A 15962-nucleotide genomic window follows, 5' to 3' on the forward strand; every position below is an offset into this window, starting at 1 on the left:
TCGGCCAGTAAAGCAAGATGAGCACAGCAACCCCAGAGTCATCCGTGACTGGACCTAACGGTCGACCTTCTGATCGGCAAGTCCTAGGCTCTGTGGTTTAACCCACAGCACCACCCACGTCCCATGCTCTGATAAACTGAACAGCATTTGTTGGTGTTCAGGAACTCATCCCAGAACTTATCCCTGTTTACTGAATCAATATAACACAACTCACACTTTTTAAGGATCAGAATATTTACCAGTTAGGAGTAAAACAATTATCCATTGTTGAGAAGCCAGCCCTAAATCTGTCTTGTTCCTAAGAAAAGTGTTTATTTTCTTCCTACCGGTTCTTAAGTCTACCGAGAAAGAATTTGGCATACACCTTAGCAATTATGTTAATTGAACTAATAGGCCTATAATTAATGGGTTGGGCTTTATTAGTAGTGTTTTTGTTTTGTAAATAGAGATAACCATTCTGATATACCAGCCTGAGGGAATTCAACCTGTGAAATGGGTTAGATTATTTAAAAACCACTGAAACTCACAAGAATAAACTATCCTTTGAAAGCTTCCACAGGAATCTCATCCTTACCTTGCGCTTTGCTAAGGATATTTAACAATTTCTCCATCTGTGCAACTGAAGGCCAAAGATCTATCAAGGTTGAGATCAACATTAACGTGCAAATTTTCTACTCAGTTGAGAGCACCATTAAATACTGAGTGAAAATGATTTTTCCCCAAACCAGGACTGATTCATCAGAAGCTAGTAAATTCCTATCTTCAAGACTATCTTCTGAAGATCCCAATTGTCCATTGATGTAGCTGCAGATGAGAGTTTACCCCACTTAAATTTCTGGGGGGGCGGAGTCTTATTCTTTACTAACTCTTTGTATTTTCTGGTTTTTTCCTAACTAACAAGATTTGAGCCGCACCATCCAAACTTTTTTGTGGCTGTCTCTTGATGTTATTCTTCTGAATCATTGGCAATCAGACCGGTCCAAAGTCTCTTTGAGCATATAGGAGTTCAGGTGAGAACATTGTTTGCTCAAGACCTTTCATCATTTGCCACTATAAATGGTGCAGCTCAGCTTATGCATCCTTTTGGCAATTAAAGTTGTCTTTGGCAATCAAAGTTGACCTGCTGGATTCCCATGGATTACCACTGGACTTTAGACTGGAGCAATAATCTGGAGAGGGAACAAAATCTGATATTCTGGTTGCATGTGTCTCAGTCTCCACTGGATGTGCTGCAAGCAGGTAAGCTGACCACATTTCAAGGAAAGGAGTAGAAATCAGTAGAAGCTGAATATGTATGTGAAAGTGTGCATGTAACCTTCTTAAAGCTGGAGGGCAAAACTGAGCCTTCGAGCCATTGTCTGGAGTTGCCAGGAATGAAGCCCAAACCAAGTGAACATTTCCCAGAGTGCCCAAGCACAGAACTCCCTTTGCAGGTAATATTGAAGTTTTATTGTATTTTTAATATTTTGTTGGAAGCCACCCAGAGTGGCTGGGGAAACCCAGCCAGATGGGTGGGGTATAAATTTTGTTGTTGTTGTTGTTGTTGTTGTTGTTGTTGTTGTTGTTGTTGTTCTTGTTCTTGTTCTTGTTCTTGATGTTGTTGTTGTTAGAATTCCAGCATTATTGTTATTAATAATAATCGTTTATTCAATTTATGTACCACCCTTTTATCAAAAGATCCCAGGGCATGTGGTCTAAACTATTTAGCCTCTTGGGCTTGCCGATTGGAAGGTTGGCAGTTCAAATCCCCGCAACGGAGTGAGCTCTCATTGCTCTGTCCCAGCTCCTTCCAACCTAGCAGTTTGAAAGCATGCCAGTGCAAGTAGATAAATAGGCACCACTGTGGTGGGAAGGTGAACAGCGTTTCCGTGCACTCTGGTTTCCATCACGGTGTTCCGTTACACCAGAAGCAATTTAGTCCTGCTGGCCACATGACCCGGAAAGCTGTCTGTGGACAAACGCCAGCTCCCTCGGCCTGAAAGCGAGATGAGCGCCACAACCCCATAGTCGCCTTTGACTGGAGTTAACCATCCAAGGGTCCTTTACCTTTTACTTTTACAACGTTAAGAGCACATTTTTTGGAGCATGCAATGAAGACCAGCTCAGAGCATAAAGCCTAATGGAATTGATTCCAGTTCTCCAAAGCCAGGTGGGCCTAGCAACCAAGGATGTACGGTTCCAATATGGGGACAAGCAGGAATATATGGAGTTATATAGAGGGTTATTATGGGGGGGAGGGTGGCTTGACACTCAATTTGCAGTTTTTGCTATTGTATGTAACATTTTTTTTTAACAGTGTGAGCGTACATGCTGTAGCTATCAATACCCAAAAATATGGTGCCCTAAACTTTCGTGCACACATTAATTCAGGCAAGGGGTACACTGAGTTGGGATGGAGAGACAGCTTTCTGCATCAGCAGTCCTGATTCCCTCAGATGAAGCCTCTCTCAAATGGTGCCTAAGAGGCTCCTCCCTTTCCTCTTTCCCACTGACCATCCTCCTTGGTCCCTATATATCTCTTATATCCCAGAATTCTGCCTCAATGTCCCCTGAGTCACTGGAAGAGAATTGACATCAAACACCATTGCAGGCAGTGATATCAGCTTTCCCTCACCCCTAAAATCCTAGCTTTAATTGGAAATATTCTGAACAGCACGAGCCAGACAAACAAAGCTGACCTGGAGGCTGAAGCAACCTGAAGGATGGGGAACATTTGCTTCAAATCCCATATGGTTTTCTCAGGAAGTTTATTGAGCGTTCCCAGAAGCAAATCAGATGGGAGGTGATTGTGGCGATCACACAGGGTCCCTGGACATTTCACCGTCTATTGATCCCTGTGCCAGCACTTTATTTCTCGCTGCCACCACCCAGGCCCTACCTGGTACAATACTGAGTCCAATCAGGTTTAAATTGGAAGATAAACTTTTGTTTATTTATTGCAGTTTAACAAGCGTGTGGTTTCATAAACGGTATCGGTCAATTGCAATCATAGGGTGCCTATCCAGACCTATAGCTTCCGCTACCTGCTCTCACTCACTAAACCACCTCTCAGATACTTACAGTGGTACCTCAGGTTACATACACTTCAGGTTACATACGCTTCAGGTTACAGACTCCGCTAACCCAGAAATAGTGCTTCAGGTTAAGAACCTTGCTTCAGGATGAGAACAGAAATTGTGCTCCAGTGGCACGGCAGCAGCAGGAGGCCCCATTAGCTAAAGTGGTGCTTCAGGTTAAGAACAGTTTCAGGTTAAGTACGGACCTCCGGAACGAATTAAGTACTTAACCCGAGGTACCATTGTACTTGTCTTCCTAGCTCCTAACTGTTCCTGACTCAGCTTATTTCCCTACAGTAACTCAATCTAACCTTAGACTCTATCCCAATTCACTCCCGCTCCAACCAACCACCCAACTCCCAACAAACTCTTCCTTCACCCCTCCCAGAGCTGGTTTTATAGTCCCTCTGACTCCACCCCCGGGTTCTGATTGGGTAACCTGTTTAACTATTTCACCTCCAGCACTCTCATATGTTAACGTCACAGTGGTCAGCAAGAAACCCATGGGACAAGGCACTCAGACAAACAAGGCCAGAGAGGTCCACCCATCGAACTCGATCTTGTGATCCCATTTGCTATTAGTGCTTTGTGAAGTGGATCGGATGCCATGATCCGCTGCTGGGCTTCCCCGCACACAGTGATTATATGCATGTGTGACATGTTGCGGCACGCAGCCCTCTCTGGGACAGAGCCCCTGCCTCTACATTTCTTGTTAACAGCTAATACCTCCTGCAACAGAAATCATTAGCATGCTAACACTTTGTGCTGCATTTCAGTCAGTTAATACTAAATTTAAACTATGCACAATTAGCAAGCTAGAACATTGTTAATGGAAAATGCAATTTGGTACCCAGATTACATTAGCACATGTTTTATCAAATAATTACTGTATACTGCAGAAAGACAAAACTTTGAAAGCTTTGTAGCACGTTAAAAACGGGGTGGGAAGAACCAGCCTATTTTAATTTTTGTAATTTTTCAGGATGTTACTTGTGTAGTTTGGAAAGGCTACATGCGATGATCTACAAAAACACGCAGTGGTAAATAGAAAGCCTTTAGTATTTTACAAGGATAAAACTTCCTGTCTGTCCTTGGCCTTAGGCAGTTCAGGATAAATTGCCAGATAGGCTCAGCTCAAGCAACATTTCACCTTAACTTGGAAAACCTTTATTATCCTTCAAGGCTTTACCTTTAGGTGTTAGGAGTTGGCGGGGGACATAGGAGAACAGCAACAACACTGTGTAAGTATATGGTTGCTAAGTGAATATTTGCCACGTGGACTGCCAGCGTCAGCAGAGGTACCAGAAATATATATGGATTCTCAAAACCTTTCAAAAAATTATCGAATTACAATTTATCTGCACTAATGGAGGTGGCAACCATAGTGCGACGCTACCAGTATACATGGCATTTTGCAGTATAGCATAAAGTAACAGAACAAAGGCAGCCTCTGCCCTGAGGAGCCTACAATCTAAATTTGGACACTGAAGGTAATCCGGAAGAGACTATAGAAAAAAGAAATTCACATGCACAAAGGCAGTCACATGTACTCAGTCATTTTGAGGAGGAATTTGGGGAAAACAGAGCTTTGCTTTAGAACAATGCCTAGCTTTGACAATGGCAAGCAAAATTCTCCTTTTCAGGCACTTGACTGAAAGCAGAAAGATAAACACATATGCCCCAAAGAATGAAGTTAACCCAGCCATAGGACTAGAAGTCAAGGAATGGGGAGCTGTGGAGCCGTGGTTTGAATCTCTTGGGTACATCTCAGTCAAATTCTAATTTCCCAATTTGTTTAATTCCAAATACAGCTAAGAAACATTATAGCCAATTAGTTCCAGCAGGACTGTTAGTCGGTGTACTTAAAGAGGCTACATGTACAGCTTTCCCGATAAACAGAAATACGTCTCATCCCTTTCCAGATTGTGGCACAATAGCAGCTTGTTTGCTTTTTTTAAATCCTCAGCTGGGACAACAGTTGAAAGTCCTTGAAAGTTAAATGGAATTCACCGAATTAAGCAAAACAAGGAGCTAGGGCATTTTATTTTGTGAATTATTAATTTGCTCTTTTTCTCATTTTGTAATGAGCTTCATGCATTTACAGCAAAGGCTCTATACTGAGAAATGTTTAGGCTGACCTTTGAACTGAATTGTGCACCACGTCCCCATCTATCATGAAGGGGGAAGCTGATAAATGGTCCTAGTTATGAAAAGTGGGCATGGGTTTGTAGGACTGCTATGTCCACAAACTCCGTGTAACTTGTACATTGGCAAGATACTGAAAACTACTAAACAGGGGCAGGATAGGTTGTGATGGAGGAGGAGGAGGAGGCGGAGGAGGGGAGAGAGAAAGATCTGTAAAGAATGGCATTCTCAGCAATGAGAGGACTACACAGAAGACCCCAGGGCCATGTTCGTTAGCCATCACTGAGGGTGACCATAGAGCAATGAAAGCTGGTCTACTTTGCCTATCTCTCCCATAAGAGAATGAATGAACAGGGAGAGGTGTGCCCTATCACTGTCTTCTTGGGAACAATTAATGTCATATCATCATCATTTTTAATTTGTATACCATCTTTCTATCTTACAATATTCAAGGTGGTTTACAAGTTGAAGAAACAAAAAATGTACATCTTATAACAATCTAATGCAATACAAAAATGTGATAATAAAACATAACTTTAAAATAAGCAACCTACATCAAAAAAGTAATATTCAATAATCATTAGAATAGTATAAAATACCAATAATATCAGCATATAAAAGTTAAACAGAAATTCATCCTTAACAGTTACGATAAATAATTTCTAAACTATAATCAATAAAACAATGGCGAGCCACAGTACATAAAATAATACAATAGAAATTGAGAAGCAGAGTCTAGAGGGTGGAAAGAGGCCTTGCCTGATGAAGTCTCTCCCCTCACCAGTGTCAGTGAGAGCATATCACCTTGGGCACACCCAAAAAAGGACATTATAAAAGGTATTGGATGAAAATCAGATCAATCAAAGGCCTGGTTAAAAAGGAACATTTTTGCCTGGCACCTAAAGGTGTGTAATGAAGGCACCAGGCGAACTTCCCTGGGGAGAGCATTCCACAGACGGGGAGCCACTGCAGTTGTCCTCGTGTTGTCACCCTCCAAACCTCTTGAGGAGGCACACAGAGGAGGCCCTCAGAAGATGATCTCAGGGTCTGGGTGGGTTCATATGGAAGGAGGTGGTCCTTGAGATATCATGGTCCTGAGCCATTTAAGGCTTTATAGGGCAAAACCAGCACTTTGAATTGGGCCTGGAAACTAATTGGTAGTCTCTGCTGTTGGACCCGAATTGCTGTAATATGCTCAAACCGTCTTGCTCTGGTGAGCAACCTAGTTTCTGAATTATGTAGACATAAGCACAGAAATAGATTCATTGTCTATTGCCACATGGAACCAGAAGGCTTTCTCTTGTTCCCAGCATCTCCTGCAAGGAAAATAAAATCCCTGTTGCCATCAGAAAGACCTGGGATGCGGAGGAGAAGTGTTGTTCCTTTCTCTCACCTCATATAGTGTTTCTTTGGTGGGTGAGAGACCCCTGGAGACCACTCTCCAGGAACCAGGAAACAACAGATGGAGGGTCATGTTGCTGCCTCAGTATGCGCATTGTTATATGCTTAACTATACCATTATAAGTGAATATAACACAAGGAAATAAAGTTACCTAAAAGAGCATAGTGGAGCCTATTAAAAGTAGGGCTGGAGGAGAGAACCTTCTTTCATAGACATAAGTAGGGGCAGACTCTCCGGAGCGCAGCTGGGAACTGGCTCAGAAAATTAAGCTACTCCAAAAATTTACTTCTATTGACTGTGCCCCAAAAGCATTCCCAAACCCTTTCAGTTCTCTGAAGAGTCTCTCCATATGTGCCTTGAGCCTGATGGCAGCCTCTCAAGTAGAGTCCTAACTTTTGACTAGGTGTATATAGTGTTGTGACGCTGTGGTCCAAACCACTGAGCCTCTTGGGCTTGCTGCTCGGAAGGTTGGCAGTTCAAATCCGCATGGCGGGGTGAACTCCCATTGCTCAGTCCCAGCTCCTGCCAACCTAGCAGTTCAAAAGCACACCAGTGCAAGTAGATAAATAAGTACTGCTGTGGCAAGAAGATAACTGGTGTTTCTGTCAAAACAAAAAAATTCCTTCCAGTAGCACCTTAAAGACCAACTAAGTCAGTTCTTGGTATGAGCTTTCGTGTGCATGCACACTTCTTCAGATACTGGAAGGAATTTTTTTGTTTTGACTATGGCAGACCAACACAGCTACCTATCTGTAACTGGTGTTTCTGTGTACTCTGGTTTCCATCATGGTGTTCCATTGCACCAGAAGCGGTTTAGTCATGCTGGCCACATGACCCAGAAAGCTGTCTGTGAACAAACGGCGACTCCATCAGCCTGAAAGAGAGATGAGTGCCGCAACCCCATAATCACCTTTGACTGAACCGTCCAGGAATCATTTACCTTTTACCTATTATCTTGGGAGTGGGACATAGCTATAGCCTCCCTGAAGGCTCATCCACCAACTTTTCTGCCTCTCTCAAATTGTCTAGGTAAGCAAACATGGCCACAAGGGAACAAACTCATTCCTGGAGAATCAGAAGCTCATTGACTGAGGAACCACCCACAACTTCTGTCCAACAGGCAGGTAGCCATACATGTGAAAGATAGCTCAAGCCACTGGAAAGCCTTTATACCCCTGCTCGCTTTCTACTTGCATAACTGTTTTTGTAGTTTATTGACTTACTTCATTAGCAGTTTAGGATTGGATTCAACTAACCTGGTGCCCAATGGAAGCCACACATGGAGTTCAGCCAGCAAAATAGGGCTTTCTCCCTTCTTACCCCCATGTGCCCCTGTGTCTCCCCCAAATCTAAAGCATCAGGAGGACCCTCAAAACAGAAGCGCCAGAAGCAGTTTAGTCCTGCTGGCTACATGCCCCGGAAAGCTGTCTGAGGACAAACACCATCTCCCTCGGCCTGAAAGCGAGATGAGCACCACAACCCCATAGTCGCCTTTGACTGGACTTAACCATCCAGGGGTCCTTTAACTTTTATCTTACCCCATAGGGCTGTGCTGTAAGTCTGTATCCAACCCACATATTTTTCTCTATCTGGGGCCCAGTATAAATATTTCCCTATCATTTTTTTCAACCTCTTTCCACCAGATGTTGGGTTCGAACAAGTTGTCGCCACTTTTCCGCATATGTTTCAGCTTAGCAGAAAGATCACCTACCCTGTGATTTTTCTCAGCCAATTAATTTTCACCAGTGCTCATTACTGTGTTCAGATATGCTTTTCTCATGCACGTTCCACTTCTGCCGTGAGACGTATGTGGACATATCATAGGGGACATGAATAAAAATCCGTCTAAATGGGGAAAGTGTGCCTCAGTTTCTAAGGGAAGTTCCCATGGTTAACGGTTTTGTAATATGCAGAAAGAAAGTGGAGAGGAAGGCTATCTTTTTCCCCTTTCCTAAAAGAAGATCAAACTCTGTATCAAGCCACTGTTCTTATCGACTCAATATCCTAGCAACAGTATCAACACCCTGCGTCATCTCCTTCCACATTGCCAGGGAGCTTCAATTTCTTCTTTTTAAATTGATCTTCCATAAGTTCACCTTGTGATTGAGGGCAGCATTATCTTTAATTAGAGTAGCTGAGAGCTGCTTAGCATTGTCCGGATTGTGATTTGAATCATTAAACTTTCCACTCTCTGGTTAGAAATAGCGCCTCTTTGCACTCCAGACTTTCATTCTGCCAGCTTCCCCAGATGTGCCCAATGTGTAAACTTCTACTTTGGCAACCTGCTGTGATCTTCTAGCGCCTTTGGCTGAAGAGCTGCAGAGAAACAAGGAAAACATATGGCTGCCTCGGAGTTGTTTTTGTAACTTTCCTTCCACTGTGTTATTGTGTCTTGGGGAATTTAGAACAAAACCTGCACAAAGCAGGGCTGGTATTATTACAGTATAAAGCTTCAGGAGGTAATTCAGGCCTGTCAAACATTTGACCCACCAAGCCAAACAAAATCCACCAGGAGGCCGTCGAGAGGTCCAGGGGCCAGATGTTCATTTGCTGCCCCCTTCCTCTTCACTGCCACACCACTTTGCCCCCTCCACTGAAGAAAACAACTGAATACACATATAATTCTTCCTAAAATTATTTGTATTTGACATCAGGAAGAGCAGCTAAGTTAAAACAAACATTTATTGGATAGACTTGTGATATATCCCTTCAGTCCTTCTGCACACAGAATCCTCTTTTCATGTCATTAACTATGAACATCAAAACAAAGTTAAGCAAAATGTTTACGCATGATGACAAGCTATATTCAGGTTATTGTAAAAGTTATATCTTCTTCCCCCTACTTTTCTTTGGTAGCAAATTCAAATAAGAGATTATTAAATATATATATATTTCAGATGATCCCATTCTATAGAGAGAACAGCTAGCAGCACAATAACAGTCTTGTGCAGCATTGTTGACCGTAATGTGTGTTTTTTACGATAGAGTAATTTTGAGAATGCATTTTTTCCCCCTTCACAATTTGAAATACAAAGTTAGATAAATGCAGAAAGCTATTATGACAGTTGGAAATGTTTCTTGCTTTAAATTATCTTCAAAATACAAGGCACAATAGTGTCTGGGAATGTGTTACCTCCTTCAGTGGTACCTAAGAATTTAATGTTTGAATTCAGAGGCAAGGAAAATATGATGATCTCTGGAGCATCCTTTTCCTTTTCCAGTGTAATTTTAAAGGAAGCAGTCCTGAGCATGCTCAGAGCAGGTGTATATTTCCATAGGGCTACCGGCCTAATAAGTCTAATGACAACAGAAGGAAGGAGGAACCTGCAGAGTTAGGACTAAGAGATCTGCAACTCTAGTAAAACACAAAATTATTATATAGTGTTTCCTCCTGGAGAAACATGAGCAGGGCCACCAGGCTGTAGCAATATTTTTGGATTGTAAGTAGATGAGTGGTATAGAGAAGTATCTCCAGGCGTCTCCCCAGTGGTTTTTTTTTCTGGGGGTATGTGGGGGTACGCATACCCCTAAACGTTTTGGGAATCTAAGTTTGGCCTCATTGAGGGACAGTATTTCAATATGAGTAGGAAAATGAGAGTTTTGTTGCTTAGTCATTTAGTCGTGTCCGACTCTTCGTGAGCCCATGGACCAGAGCACGCCAGGCACTCCTGTCTTCCACTGCCTCCCACAGTTTGGTCAAACTCATGCTGGTAGCTTCGAGAACACTGTCCAACCATCTCGTCCTCTGTCGTCCCCTTCTCCTTGTGCCCTCCATCTTTCCCAACATCAGGGTCTTTTCCAGGGAGTCTTCTCTTCTCATGAGGTGGCCAAAGTATTGGAGCCTCAGCTTCAGGATCTGTCCTTCCAGTGAGCACTCAGGGCTGATTTCCTTCAGAATGGAGAGGTTTGATCTTCTTGCAGTCAATGGGACTCTCAAGAGTCTCCTCCAGCACCATTATTCAAAAGCAATAATTCTTCGGCGTTCAGCCTTCTTTATGGTCCAGCTCTCACTTCCATACATCACTTCTGGGAAAACCATAGCTTTAACTATACGGACCTTTGTTGGCAAGGTGATGTCTCTGCTTTTTAAGATGCTGAATCTAGACAAGAGAATGCAAAATGCAAGAGTATTTTTAAGATGCTCCCTAAAAATATATATATATTTTTAGAAAAAAAGGATTGAGTCTCCCTAAGTTGAAATGGAAATATAGGTCAGTGTGGGTTAGGAAAGACTTTAGGGGAACATATTTTTAAATTGTTTGACATTTCACCTTTCAGGGGGGCTGTTTTTTATACTCCCTCATATTTTCTCTCTTTAAAAACCCTACATATAGGAAACAAAATTGAGAGCGAGATGGTAAGACATTTCTCCATGATATTCTCCTTTTCTACACCACAATTTTGTTGATAGGAATTGTCCCCTTTAAATACATTGTCAGGTGAATATTTTAGCTTTTGTTTATTGCTGGGTTTTTTCTAACTTTATTTTATTTTATTTTTTATTGTGTGTAAGTTGAAAGCAAAAATGTGACATAATGATAATAATAATTTATGAATGCCTACTCAGATGAAGGTCTGCCAACTTTAACTGGACCTGCCCCGTAGACCTGCAGCCCACAAACCTTGTACCAAAGGCACAATGCTACTGAATATATATCACTGAAAATGAAGAAGTTCTGTCAAATAGCAGGCTTTTAAAAGTTCAAAAATACTGAAAATTGAAGCAAATAGGCTGTCATTATTTTTCAGGCCCACCTGAAAAACATATGTCATGATAAACGTGGGGTTATTTCAGATTTTCACTGTTCTTTCCTGAATATCATTTGCATGATAAATGCCTAGATTATGAAATTTCATTTCAGTGACTGGCTTGTTAAATGTGAAGAGTAATTAGACGCTGAGAAATGTGTACAGACTTTTTTTCATTTCAGTTTTATTGGTCTTTATTATGGGCAGTAAATGCATGTTCAGGGAGGAAATACAGCTATAACTTTATGTGGAGGCATGATGTTAAATAACTATAAAAAATCACAGTAACAAACAAGAAATCATAGGTAAGTGCGGCATTTTCAGTGGAAAGGTCTAGAGTCAAATATTCTTAAACTCGTTTATTAATTGGGGGGAGCAATCACTCTGCACGTTCAGACCCAGAAACCTCCCCCCTAAATAAATTCACACTTGACTCAAATTATTGGTTTGGTTTTTTGCAGAATTTAGGCCACAACTTTATTGACTACAGAAAGTGACTGGTTGCATAGGCTTGGGTTCAACTAGCTCCCTGCACCGTTGCAGGTAGCACTGACCCAGGGCACCAGCATAAGTCAGCCTAGGGTGAACACCTGGATAAGTGAAAAGCCGGGAACAGGCTAACTCTGCCACCCAAACGTTCCCCTGGACTGAGGCACGGGCACAACCCCCTCTCAGGGGTTGACCAAACCATCGAGTCCCTGGATTCCTTTAATGGAATATGGATCCCTTCACATAGGGATGGCGAGAGTGTTCTCCATCCCTATCACCCGAACCAGAGCCAATCCACAACCTTACAATTTGTGACGATTTGCTACGCAGCAGGCGAAACCCAAATGGCAACTGCCAATCAGCCAAGTGGGGAAAATTCCTGCTGTGCCCCTGTCCCAATGACAGATGACACATGGCTGCATAGCAAGGTCAAGCACAAAGCCCGAAAAGTAGGGAGAGGTGGGTGGGTGTTCTGAATGCACACACCGAAAGAGGAAACTCTGGGTCATGTGCATGGGCTTAAATAGGTCCCTCGAACCGTTTGGACTACGTCCTATTGGCCAGATTGCACCCAGTTTCAAGGGACCTACCAATCAGGTGTTGTGGCTGACCAATCATACCCACCCACAACACAGGGTGTCGGTTCTCCAGGTCTCACCGCAATACATGCCCTCTTTAAGGGAGGACCCGATTTATCATAACGGCTGTGTCAAGCTTCAGATATAAAGTCTGGTTTTGCACCGCCCTCCTCCATTATGGTTTCCTTGTAAACATTTCTTTTTTACTGCAATTTTCCATGTTTACTTTCCTGACTGTAGAAGATGTGCAAGTAGGTGTCATGCATAGCACTTTGAAAAGTAAAAAAAAGGGGGGGGAGGTTCTTTCAAAAGATTTTAATGCACTTTTTTTGGAATGAAATCTCTTGTACAAGACACCTGTCATTGGCTTCATTATCATTAAATCACCTACGCAGAATCTGGAGGGAATACCATATCTTTAGTGTGATTGCTGGAGAGAGAAAAAAGAGCATTCTATTAGCAGTGCATTAGCTTCTGGGAGTTCCAAACACTTAGGGAAGGAAGTTGGTTTTTAAATGCAAAATATCTCTGTTACTCTGAAATGCCATCAGTGCCGGATTTATGTATAAGCTAAACAAGCTATAGCTTAGGGCCTCACTCTCTTGGGGGCCCCTAAAAAAAGTAAAGGAAAAAAAACCACTGGATATACATTTCCCAAATATAAGATGAAAAACAAATAAAATAAATCCTACATACAGTTAGAGCTTAATAATTATTTCACTATTAATATACTTCTTCTTAATTGTATTTCAGTTCAACAATTACTTTGATAAAATCCATATTTTGTTCTGTGCAAATGGCTTTAGATACCAATCAGGTACATGAATATAGCATATATTCAACACAAAAAAACAGTGACAATTTGTTGTTGACAAAGGACAGCTGGACCCCATTACCTTCAGTAGCTTAGGGCCTCATCAAACCTAAATCCGGCCCTGAATGCTATGCTTTATCCTGAACCACACCGATAGTAAGAATGCCTCAGAAACAGAGTACAAGAGACTAAGGACTTTATTGCAAGCTGAGCAGAGCCAATTTTGGCTCCTTCACAGACCATACTGGGGGTCAAACTAACTGACGCATGAAGAATATAATTTCATTTCATATATCTATTAAAGATTTCTTTTTTTAAAAAAAAAAGCAGGACTATGTTGTGTGGAGAGGAAGTGCTACCTTTTCTCCCTGAAATATCTCTTGCTGAACAGTCCCTTCCAGGGAGAAGCTTCCATCCTTTTTCTTTCACCAGGACCACAGTGTAGGAGAACAGGTTAAACTGCTTCTCCACACCATAATCCCGAACCCGCTATGATTGCTTTTGAAAAAAGAAAAGAAAACCAACAAAAACAGGTATTTGAAATGCAGTCATAAATGTCATGTATTCTTTAGTTGGACCCTAAAACTATCAACAACAATGGAAAGTGAAACGGGACTAAAGTAATTATCTTGCCCCGAAACTACTGTCTCAGAATCCCTATACACACCTGCAGAATCATTAAATTCCGAATCATCACAAGAGATCCCTTCTCCATATGCCACCTGCTTCACACCCCGTTTGCTGATTCCCCAAAACCCCAGTCTAGTTCATACAACATTCAGGTTGCCTTCTGCCTACAGCTTACAATTCCAAATACAGTGGTACCTCAGGTTACATACGCTTCAGGTTACATACGCTTCAGGTTACAGACTCTGCTAACCCAGAAATAGTACCTCGGGTTAAGAACTTTGCTTCAGGATGAGAACAGAAATCGTACTCCAGCAGCAGGAGGCCCCATTAGCTAAAGTGGTGCTTCAGGTTAAGAACAGTTTCAGGTTAAGAACAGACCTCCGGAACGAATTAAGTACTTAACCAGAGAGCCACTGTAATCAGAACCACCAAGGAACATTTACACTGTTCAGACAAACAGCAAATGAAGTGGCAGGTCTCTGTCAGGGCTCTAGTAAATTCACATTGCAGGTGGGAGATATTTCAGCCTGCAAAGATTCTCGAGGGAGCCATTTCTCATATTGTTGGTGAGAAACAAATATAGCATTCCTTCCTGTTTGTGGTCCTGCAGTCTCTTTGCCCTTCTGTCTTCCTAATGAAGAATTCCTTGCTTCTCTGTTTTCAAAAATCTATTTCATGCACACCTATGCATGAAATTGAAGCATTGTTGACAACCACAATTGCCAACTTTTGAGGGGTGGTGGAATCTTAAGTCTGTTTTTGCCAAGGCACAAATGAGAACCTTAAAAAAGAGCTCCTGTTACATAAGAACATAAGAGCATACTGTCTCAGGCCAATGGCCAATCTAGGCCAACACTGGTCAACCAGCCAGATGCTCTATATGTTCTGCTGTGAAGACAGATGAAAAGAAAATTCATTCAGCTTCTCTGCAATGTTCTTATCCTCTATTAGCACACCTCCAACTACCTTGTTATCCAAAGAACCAACTGCCTCTGTAGCCTGTCTCCTGCTACTAGTGTATTCTAAATTTAGTGGTGGTCATTGTTATGTGTTATGTTCCTAATGACCCACTGCCAATATCCCTCCATTTCCAAAGAAGTATCCTCAGAATGAGGGGATAGCTGTTCATCCTCCAAGGAATGGGTCCCTTATAGGGCATCATGTTTCTCTTCCTCAGAGTGATGTCATCTTTCCACAAGACCCCGATATTGGAAAAAGGGACACGGGTGCCGCTGTGGTCTAAACCACTGAGCCTCTTGGGCTTGCCAATCGGAAGGTCGGCATTTTGAATCCCTGTTGCTCTGTCCCAGCTCCTGCCAACCTAGCAGTTCGAAAGCACGCCACTGCAAGTAGATAAATAGGTACAGCTGTGGCAGGAAGATAAATGGTGTTTCTGTGTACTCTGGTTTCCGTCATGGTGTTCCATTGCACCAAAAGCGGTTTAGTCATGCTGGCCACATGACCCAGAAAACTGTCTGTGAAGAAACAGCGACTCCATCAGCCTGAAAGAGAGATGAGCGCCGCAACCCCATAGTCACCTTTGACTGAACCATCCAGGGATCATTTACCTTTTACCTATTATCTTAGGAGTGGGACATAGCTATAGCCTCCCTGAAGGATCATCCACCAACTTTTCTGCCTCTCTCAAATTGTCTAGGTAAGCAAACATGGCCACAAGGGAACAAACTCATTCCTGGAGAATCAGAAGCTCATTGCACTGAGGAACCACCCACAACTTCTGTCCAACAGGCACATGTCACAGATAGCTCAAGCCACTGGAAAGCCTTTATACCCCTGCTCGCTTTCTACTTGCATAATTGTTTTTGTAGTTTATTGACTTGCTTCATTTGCAGTTTAGGATTGGATTCAACTAACCTGGTGCCCAATGGAAGCCACACATGGAGTTCAACCAGCACAATGGAGCTTTTCTCCCTTCTTCCCCGCATATGCCCCTGTCTTTCCCCCAAATCTAGAGCATCAGGAGGACCCTCAGAACAGCAAACAAAGAAAGACAATGCAAGATTTTCTGCCTGGCAAGCAGAAATGCTTGCAGTAAAGGAACTATTAAATTAGCGGATATTGAATTCCACATTTAGGCT

Source organism: Podarcis melisellensis (assembly GCF_964234715.1).
Source record: "Podarcis melisellensis genome assembly, chromosome: 9".
NCBI lineage: Eukaryota > Metazoa > Chordata > Lepidosauria > Squamata > Lacertidae > Podarcis > Podarcis melisellensis.